The sequence below is a fragment of the Etheostoma spectabile genome, chromosome 10 (genome assembly GCF_008692095.1).
Source record: "Etheostoma spectabile isolate EspeVRDwgs_2016 chromosome 10, UIUC_Espe_1.0, whole genome shotgun sequence".
Taxonomy (NCBI): domain Eukaryota; kingdom Metazoa; phylum Chordata; class Actinopteri; order Perciformes; family Percidae; genus Etheostoma; species Etheostoma spectabile.
The window spans coordinates 26,806,254-26,816,435 of record NC_045742.1 but is presented as its reverse complement, the minus strand read 5'-3'; the positions used below and the strand labels follow the sequence as shown (position 1 = coordinate 26,816,435).

Sequence of the window (10,182 nt, the reverse complement as noted above, 5' to 3'; positions counted from 1 at the left end):
ACACACACACACACACACATGCAAAAAATTACAAATAGAAATATGACGCGCCTGGCTTTTAAAGGGAGTGGGAGATGACACTGATTCTCTGATTGGTTTATCGTCCAATCACCGGCCAGGATTTTTATTTTATTTTTTTAAGTGCTTGCCCTTTGCCAAACACTTGTGCAACAAACCATCTGGTGCGTCAGGTTACTAGTAAATGCCTACGTCTTTAAATTCGGACTACATTGTCAACATTAATTCAATTCAATTCAATTCAATTTTATTTATAGTATCAATTCATAACAAGAATTATCTCAAGACACTTTACAGATAGACCACACTCCGGAATTTACAAGGACCCAACAGTTCTAGTTTCCTCCAGAGCAAGCAACAGTGCGACAATTAGTAACACAGACTTTTGCACATCTTGTAGTCTTCAGGTCTGAGCTAATATGGATGGCATTATCATCCAAGAAGACTTGACAGAGCTCTTTCAGAGCCACAGAAGACAATACACAACTGTTTCCACGGGCAACATAATATGAACCATTTTGGATTCCCACATTTGTGTTTTGTGTTACGGGCCAGCATGACAGCCATATTCATGTTGCTCCATTTGGGATCAGATGTAAAAAAAAACTTTTGTTATGGTATTTGTATATATATGTGAATACGTGTGCGTGTGTGTGTGTACAGCTCTGGAGTGTTACAATTGGTGTTTGCCCTCTTGTCTCTCCAACTCTCCTTGGTCGAGTTGCGGCAGCAGGTGTTGATGCTGCCTCTATTCAAAGTGTCGCTCACACCATTTAAAAAGTGAGGACACACTCGGCTGTTTTGCATATGTCGGGGGGTTCTGGGGTCTCAGTGCACTTTAGTCCATCCGGGTGGGATTTGATCATCGACACATCAAATTGACTTCCTAACAGTTTTTTTTTGCTCTGTTCTTTACTCTTTACTTGTGGCAATATTTGCACATTTACATCTTGAAATTGATCATTTGTGACGTCTATCACATGCTTCTATTGTGTGTCACTCCTGAGCTCTTGGACATCTTCTGTTATTAGGCCCTGGGTCAATATAGAGCTCAGTTCACGTCCCTGGTACACGGGAGTAAAATGTGGTGTACACGCAAATTAGCCGTGCATTGTGGGTATTTCATGGTCAACGGTTTAGTGAATAAAATTGACCTCGGAGAATTGAAACACCACTACAAAATGGCAAACACACTATATAGTGCACTATTTCCACCATAGGAAGCGGTTTCGAACACAGCTTCTGTCTTCCTCTGCCCCCCCCGAGGTGTAACCCCCTCTTTCATACCTGCCGCCCTGCTGCCTCTCCCTCTCTTTCAAAACTGGTTGAATACATTAAACCTCTCCCCTCACTATCTCTGCCGCAAACTCATATGGGACCACGTCTCATCCTTCCCTTCATTATCCATTCTTTCCGCTCCTCTTTTTTTCATTTCTTCTTCCCGCAGCTCCTCGTCATCTCTTCCCCTCCCTCCTTTCGTCTGTCGGTCTGTCTGGCACCTCGAGCGCTGCTAAGCCTTCAACCAGTGTCAAAACGTACGGAGCTGGAACAGTGGCTCTGCTGTGTTTAGGTGGAGGCATTCACACTCGCACATGCACGCATGCACGCACGCACGCACGCACACACACACACACACAAACACATGCAGAAGCAAATATGCACAAATAAAACCATTTCCACCATAACTACACACTTGTTTATACACACAAGTAGGCTCACACATGAATACACACAAAGCAAACACAAGTTCAGGCTCGCACTAGTATGATCTGTCACACACACACACACACACAAACACACAGACACACACACACACACACACACAAACAAACAGAAACACGCTCTACATGTGGATAATAAACAGCAGAGCAGCAGAACATCACTCACATGTGTTTGCATTATGGCATGGAGAAAGATATGACACGAACCAACCTCTTACCAACAATGCGCTTACACACACAACACCACACCCACCACACACACACACACACACACACACACACACACACACACACACACACACACACACACACCACACATGCCACACACGGTCATACTGAGTTATTGATTCAGACAAGTCAAAGCCTTCCAAAGTTGGTGAGTGTGTGTGTGTGTGTGTGTGTGTGTGTGTGTGTGTGTGTGTTTTGGTGTGTGTGTGTAATAATCCATTGGTTCTGTTCTGTGCTGATTCCAGGCACTAAGCCCTGCCACAATTATTCAAATCCAGGCTTTTAGTTGCAGCACACCTCTCTCCATGGGCCTATGAGCCGGTAATCTTGCCTTTGGCCCTGCATTTCAAATGGCCTTAACTCCCATAAGGAATGCATATGAAGAGGAGCCACTAGTGGCTTAATCCGCCCTGTTTAAGTTGCTGAAACGTACACCTGTCACGCCGTCTCGCGCCGGAGCTTGTGGCTACTGATAGCCGGGCTGTAAATCCAAAAGGCATGTAGCTTTTTCTTGAAGCCCTTCTTTAAAAATATATAATCATGTTGTTTTGGGGGGTAGGTGTGGGGTGTAGAGGCACAGAAGACCCCCTCCTGCCTTTCCACCATCTCATTTTTATATCTCTTTTCCTTGCTTTTTTTCTCTCCTTCTCTACATCTCTCTGTCTGGCTTGCTTCATTTCTATCACTCTCTCTTTCATTTAGCTGTGTGTACATGTGTCTCTCTTTAACACTGCTGTTGCCATTGTCTTCTTTTTGGCTGGACTTTGAGTTCTTGACTGTTCAGTTAACATAGTTGAGATGAAAAAATAGAGACCCCAAAATAATGTTTTATTTCATTCCCTCCATGTTGATAGGTATCCGTAGTCTTGACTACGTGTACAACACACATTTGTATTAATGATCACCCTAAAATTAGATTAACTTTGATGTCAGATTACTTTCAAATCTGTTTTGCGTCACATGGTGAACACTAATTCACATCCATGAAGCAAGCAAAGCAAACATGACAGCAAAAACTGAAAATATGATTGTTACTATTTTTTATGTAAAAACAACAGATATGTTTTGAGAAAAGCCAAAAAAAAAACATGATGCCCCAGCTGCCTATTAGAGCTAAAAAGCAGCAGAATACTTCCTGCATGCCCCCAGACACACACACAAACACACGCACACGCACACACACAACCCAAGTCAGTGTCTGTGGTAGGGACAGCGATCGGCTCAGGACAGCTGCACAGCAGCCCCAGGTAAGACAGAGACTCCCGTCCTCTTACACAGGGGACCATCATGTACTCGACATCTGTCGACGCCAATACACACACACACACACACACATACACACACGCAGTCTTTGAACTTTTTTTTCTTGGCTAACAACAAGCTTTTGTTTGAGCCGGCCACAATATGCTTCAAGCAGACAACTTTGCAACTTGGTACAGATCTCCCAAACTCTCACAAGCGCTGATCAGAGCATGTGTTGCCCAGAGAAAGGGGAGTTCTCTCTCACACAGTCAGCCTCCCAGCGCTCCTGAGCTGGCAGTGCGTACGGCCCAGCGGCTGCTTGCTGCCAGGCTGTCTGGGCCTAGACTTCTACCCAGAAGAGGGGCACTGCCGATGCTCTACTCGTGGCCCAGGCCTTAAATGAGGCCTTTGGAGGTTTGGTCCCACTGGTTTAAGTGTGTGTGTGTGTGTGTGTGTGTGTGTGTGTGTGTGTGCGTGCGTGCGTGTGTGCGTGCGTGTGTGCGTGCGTGTGTTTAGTATTGCATTGCTGGATGTGTTGGCACTGATGTGTTGGCCATCTGGTTATCTGGCCCCTCTTGGACCACACATGGCATTACAGTAGTGTTACAGCTGCCACAGCTATTTACAGGCCCACACACTCGCAGGCACACAGGCGCATGCATTCAGTGCGACCACAGCAGCCACCCATAAAGGCAGGCAGACTGCAGACAGACTGAGACGCTCTCACCCTCTAACTCCGATGCCCTACATTCGGCTCGCTTCATTGTCCATATTTTTATGTAATTTATGAATATGCGATGTGGTGTTTGTGCTGCTATGTGATCCATGCCCACCTAATGTTCTCAGCCACCTGCTCAGTGTTTGGAGTCGGGGTCTTAATGCAATGGTGTGGGCGACACCGGACAGACAGAGAGCAGAACAGCCAGTGACTCATCATCAGGCTTCAAAATAATAATTCAAATTAAAGGGGCCTTATGTAAGGTGAATGTGCCTAATAAGCAGTCGGCACGGGATTTCTTTCATTGGTATCTAAAAAAAAAAAAAGCCTTCGTTTGTTGCACTTCATGGCGTTCTGCTACTGCATTTTTCCTTTTTCTTTGTTACTTAAAAGTGATGCTTTGGAGTTTGTTTGGGGGTGGTTGGCAGCCAATGCAGCATTTTTTGTACAGTAAGAGTTGGTTTGGCACTAGAAAACAGGGTGGAAGGTTGCATAACTACTGTATGGAGACTTTTGGCTGACTCTTTTCCGTTCTAAAGTTCTAGAAACTGTATTCTTTTCCCTAGCTGCGCTTGTTCTTTACCAGACTTTGTGCAGTAATGTATACTCACAGATCTTAAAGTGCGCTTCCCTGGATGGAGGGCATCCAACCTAAAATAGGAATACCATTCGATAAGAATTCCGTTTTTATTTCCTTATTTGGATTTTTTTAACTGAGTTGAGATAAAAACAATTTTTCAAATGTTGTCATGTTGTTTATCTTTCCACTTGTTTTTACTGCAGTTTCACTTGGTTCTGGATCTGATATGGGTTTCTGTTTCACCTCCACTGTTGTTTCCATGAAGCAATTATGATTAGGACATTACTAGTGTAGCTGAGCTCCGGACACTGCAACGCTGGCTCTGCAAAATAGTCTCGGGAAGGGAACCTTTTCCCTACTCTACCTGTGATTTGCTATGAAGGTTGGAGGCGCAACATCGGCATTTTGCGATGGTACTACCATCATTAAATTGGGTGAGGTGTTACAGAAATAGCATTGCAAACAAGTCATTCCTGTTTTCAGACGGCACAGTTGTGTCGTATTATACGTATATATTGCATTGTCCACACACAATTTCACAAACAGAGAACAGAAAGTCAAATTACTTTAATAAGAAGGTGGGATAGCTAATAATGGAAGTCCTTTTTCTAGTCGTGTTCAGTTACAGTCATCTGCCTGTCCAATAATACCCTTCAAATTAACATCATAATTGAGCTATCATATAATGACTGAACATTCAAGTGGCTGGATATTCTCTCTTCCCAGGGATAAACGTCCATTTGATTAGAAGAGATATGTGGACTGATCGGTGGTGGGGGGGGGGGGTAATAGCCTGACCATATGAAACATCTCACGCTTCTCTAGACACACACTGGAAGCAAATGGTGTAAAGCCAAGGGCATATCAATTTTCAGCTATATCATAACCTTGCTTCTCAGTATTTTCTTTGCTCCATAGCTATGTAATGTCTTCCAGTTCCATTCACCTTGAATACTGGAAACATGCCAGATAGAAAGACATATGAAGAAAGAGAGAGAGAAGAGAGAGAGAGAAGAGAGAGAGAGAGAGAGAGAGAGAGAGAGAGAGAGAGAGAGCGAGAGAGAGCGAGAGAGAGAAGAAACACAAGTGACTTTGTCAAAATTTATGGATCTCAAAAGTTTCAAGGAAATGGTGGCAGGGTGGCCTTGTGGTTAGATAAACCATACTGTAAATGACATGTTCCACATTCAATACTTTAAAAAGTTAAGTAATTAAAGTTAATCTGGAGTTGCACAAGTCTAAAGGCCCACTTTCAGCCTCTGGAAAAATGCCGGATGGAAAAATATACTGACAAATTTGCTGTTCTTCTGGTCACACCAGAAAAGGAATCTGTGTCTTTAATGAAAATAACCATACGTTGGCAGAATCTTGATGATGTAATGACTGCTCACAGGGCTAGCCAAATAGCCAGGAAAATGCTACTTTTATTAACTCTCCTAGCTGGCTAGCTTGCTAAATTTTAGTCAGCATGTGGGATTCACTTCCATCTAGCTGTGAAGTTTTTGTAACCTACCGTGTGCCAAGAACTAAGTTGGTCAATTTAAAAAAAACTCAAATGGCCCTTTCTAGAGCCAGTGTTTGGTTTGTGCATTCTGGGCTACTGTAACAACGTAGCCATGCAACATGGCGGACTCCGTGGAAGAGGACCCGCTCCGTGTATACTGTAGATACAAACCGCTCATTCTGCGGTAATGAAAACCCAGATTAATACAATATGATTATTATTCATGGCTAAGTAAACACAGTAGTCCTTTAAAAATGTATGTGTACCATTGACTCCACACATGTCTTGAAGTGTTCCTCTTGGGATCAGGATTGGCTAGGGGAATGTCATGGCAATCTGCCCACAACATTTTTCCTTACAAGAACATTGTATAACCCTTTTTCCATCCGCCGCCAGCCTGAATGCAACCTGAGATCCTCAGGCAGGCCATTCCTGGCCATTCCTCGGTCAAACCTGAAAACTGGTGATAGACCGATTTTATCGGCTGGCCGATGTATCGGGCCGATAGTTGCTTATACGCGGCTGCTGCGTTCGCCGATAGTTTTTTCCCGGCATGAGTTACAGACAGGCGTCCGCAGGCAGCTCTGTGTTGCCGGAGACCTTGCAGTTCACGTGCAGGCCGGGCACTGCCCCTCCACCACTAGCACCATGGCAGTCTTAAATTACAAATCAAGCCCTTTATTTCAATGGCTACTCTTCACGTTTATTGTTTTGTTGGATTATTTCAATGTGTTGACCAAGGACATTTTGTGATGATCTGATTACATCTGTCTTATGATATGTCTGCAAGCAACGCATCATCAAGGCTGAGTTGTAGATGTTGATAAAAGCCTTTTACCCTTGGGCAGTTAACCATAATTTGGGTGATATGATTGCAGCATGATTGCAGAAGTGACACTAATCTGGGTTTTGGTTCATTATTTTCAAAGAAATGGCAGAGCAGATACCGAAAACAAATCCGGTGTAGCAGGGTTTACACTTTTATGATGCAAATTGAGGGACTAAAAGCAGAATTGACTCCAAAAATCCATATTGGTCGATCCCTACTGAAAACCAAAGGGGAATAGGACTTTTCTATTCGGGCCCCCCAGTTATGGAATGACCTGCAGAGGGAGATCCGAGAAGCTAACACATTGGCTTCTTTTAAGTCACTTTAATAAACAACAACATTATTTTAGACCTGTTTTTTATTGATTTTACTGCTGGTTTTATAATCATTTCTTTTACTAATTTTTTAATTGTATGTAAAGCACTTTTGAACTTTTTTTTGAAAAGTTCTTCCATGATTAAAGATTAATAATGAACGTATAATAATAATAATAATAATAATAATAATAATAATAATAATAATAATACATATCATTACTATGCATGTATTTTTTGTACAAATGCAGGAGCAGTGGGCCCTGTTTTCAAAAAGTGTGTTATAGCAGTTTTGCCACAGTTTTTTAGTTTAACTGACTTGACTTGAGTAAAAACATGATGCGGTTTTGTAACTGTGACGTGGTGTAGATTGTAGGTCATTATATGTGCATTGTTAACAATGCATGGGGTGATCAACACAACAGAGTGTCAGCCTAATCCCTGTAGAGCAATGACTACTGTAAAATTACTGAAATAAGCAAAGACTTCGGTCACATTTTAGTTTTTCTTTACAAATTATCACCACCTTCTGCTTTTTTACAATTGGAGCGCCAGTAGGATTTGTGCATTTTACTCCTCCCCAACAGCCATCACAAGACACACACACACACACACACACACACACACACACACACACACGCACACACACTTCTATGTCCATACTATTATCCATTTTTCACGTCCAATTGCTCTGTTATGGTAATCGTCGAAGGCTTGCCATGGGCTGATTACTCACAGCTGACTTCAGAAGCTTCCCTCTCCTCTCTCCCGCCGTTCTCCTGCTGGCTCTTAATGCACTATTAACCCATTCCTGCTTATTAATTCCTTCCCAGTCATTGCGAGGCGTCCACTCCATGATATCTGTCATCATTCCATGCCTATTAGCTCCTCGGCCAACAGTTATTCCTAGCATGCCGCCACACTTCTTCATCCTCCTCCACCCCTCCCTCCCTCCCTCCCTCATTCACTCTCCTAACAGTCTGTTAAAGGAAGTGTAATTGCTGCGGGGTGGGGGGCTCAGTATGTATGAATTCAAGATACTGCCACTATGAAGCCGAGCTGCAATTGTAATTCCCGTCGCTCTTGTGTGATTATGGTGCCCGTGATCCTTCATAGTACTTGTACTTTTGTATTGCGGCTGGCTACAATTGCAGTTGTTACAATTAGATAACAGCTGCGATGATTTCTGCAAGGTTGTACTCTGGTGTTTATATCTAATTGTGGAATGCCTACTGTCTGTGCTGTGTTAGGCTTTCAACTGTGTAATCCAAATGTGAATAAAATGGCAAGATTACATAATAATAAAATATGCATGACTCCATTTTTCAAAGGAGTCTGCCTAACTTGATGCATTGACTGAATTCTAGAATGTTTGAGTTTTCATCACTTAGTTTTTGGGTCAAACTGTTTTGATAAACATACCTCTGGTAACCAACTTTTCTAAGAGTCTTGTTCAAGTCCAATGCTTTCCTTGGTGGACCACTGCTGTCATAAGTCTGTCTGTTTTGGCCTTTTCTGGACAGGGATTCTCTCGGAGTGCTTTATGTTCCCCTGCTGTAAATCCTAATGGAGTGCTCTTGGATAAAGAACAGGGTTATACCTCACAGTGGATCTTGGCAGCTGACTCTGGAACCGCTGCTTGTGTCAGGCCCTGTGGTTTTGGACTGTCCCGAGACATATGGAGGAATGCTGGAATCACACAAAGCCCTTTAGCTCGCCCGGCTCAACCGCACGTCGTCTCCGGTTTCCTTACAACCACAATAAAGTGGAGCGGTAGCGCTAAGTGTGGTCTTTTTGATGGAACTTCGACTGATTTTTATACAGGCTGGTCGCACATGACTCCGCAGCCGTCAATCAATCAAAAGCAGTGTTTGTTCTGCATTTCTTGACACACACACTGGTCCCAAAGCAAACACGACCACGAGTGGCCCAAAAGTGCCAAAGCAATGAAAAACTAAATTATAAAGACAGCTGTTACTGCAAATGATCTAAGACAATAACTACAGACTGGGTAGCAACCAAGACCTAATGGTTGTGTTGATATTATAGGATTGTGCAGTCTGCTCAATCCAATTGTGGCTAAACCAAGAAAACACTAAAAGACGAAGATATATCTCAGATATGTCCAATACAGCTTTCATTGGAAATGCTTATGACTTGGTTAAACAAAAAGCTATGGTGGTCATTGGTGAAATCGCCTGATTTCACCAACTTTTTCCAAAGGGTGCTGTAATGGCTGGAAGGTACAGGAAACAGTAGCAGAAGCTTTTGGGAGGGGTGCTAACGTGGCTGAATTAACCCATTAGAGGGCCCAGGGGAACAGGAATATGCCGTTAGGCACATTTTAGTCTTGCATTGCCACACCTTCCTCCACAGCGCTGGGGAGGAAGGTCTGGCTAGTCAACACAGCATTCTGGGATGGGAGAAAAACATACTCTGGTTTATTGGCATTTCATATAACCAATCACAATCATCTTGGGCGGTGCAACACAATGGCCGCGCCTCTGCAAATTAGTGTTTGGAAGCTTGTTTTGATGTAACATGTGTACGTTCAAAAGTTGTTTTAGTTGTGCAACAAAAAACTACAATTGGAAAGATAATCTAGCTAGCTGTTTGGATTTACCCTGCAGAGATCTGAGGAGCAGGTAACCATAGTCCTCAGAAATCCACCGGAGGTTAGAACGCCAACACAAAGAAAGAAGAAGGAACATCTGGCAGAGATCTGGCATCTGAACATTGTAATTTTAACTTGTTTTTCCTGTATGCCATGGTCTCAAAAGCTCAAGAGGTCAAGAGCCTGCAACAACTTCATTCAGTAATAGTGATCCCATCCATCAGTTCCTCCCTTCTCCTTGAAGCCATGCTAAATCTTCGTGGAATTGAAAATTCACAAACTCCCATGCCTTCATTGTAAACAACTCTGAGCCCTTGGACTGACCCAGCACTTTGCTCCTAGCTGTAGAGTGTTTTCAGAGAGTAAAGTGGATCTGTACTGTAATTGCTGACAGTATTTAAGCACATCCCCCCC

The 10,182-nt window shown here is 43.2% G+C and overlaps 1 long non-coding RNA gene across 1 annotated transcript in view; it reads left to right on the top strand.

The window, feature by feature from the left end:
- The first annotated feature begins 691 nt into the window (after positions 1–691).
- Positions 692–10,182, top strand: part of LOC116697040 (uncharacterized) — a 17,236-nt gene continuing 7,745 nt past the window's right edge. Inside the window, exon 1 of the long non-coding RNA XR_004333902.1 lies at positions 692–702. This is a non-coding gene — a long non-coding RNA (uncharacterized LOC116697040). The remainder of the gene's footprint in view (positions 703–10,182) is intronic.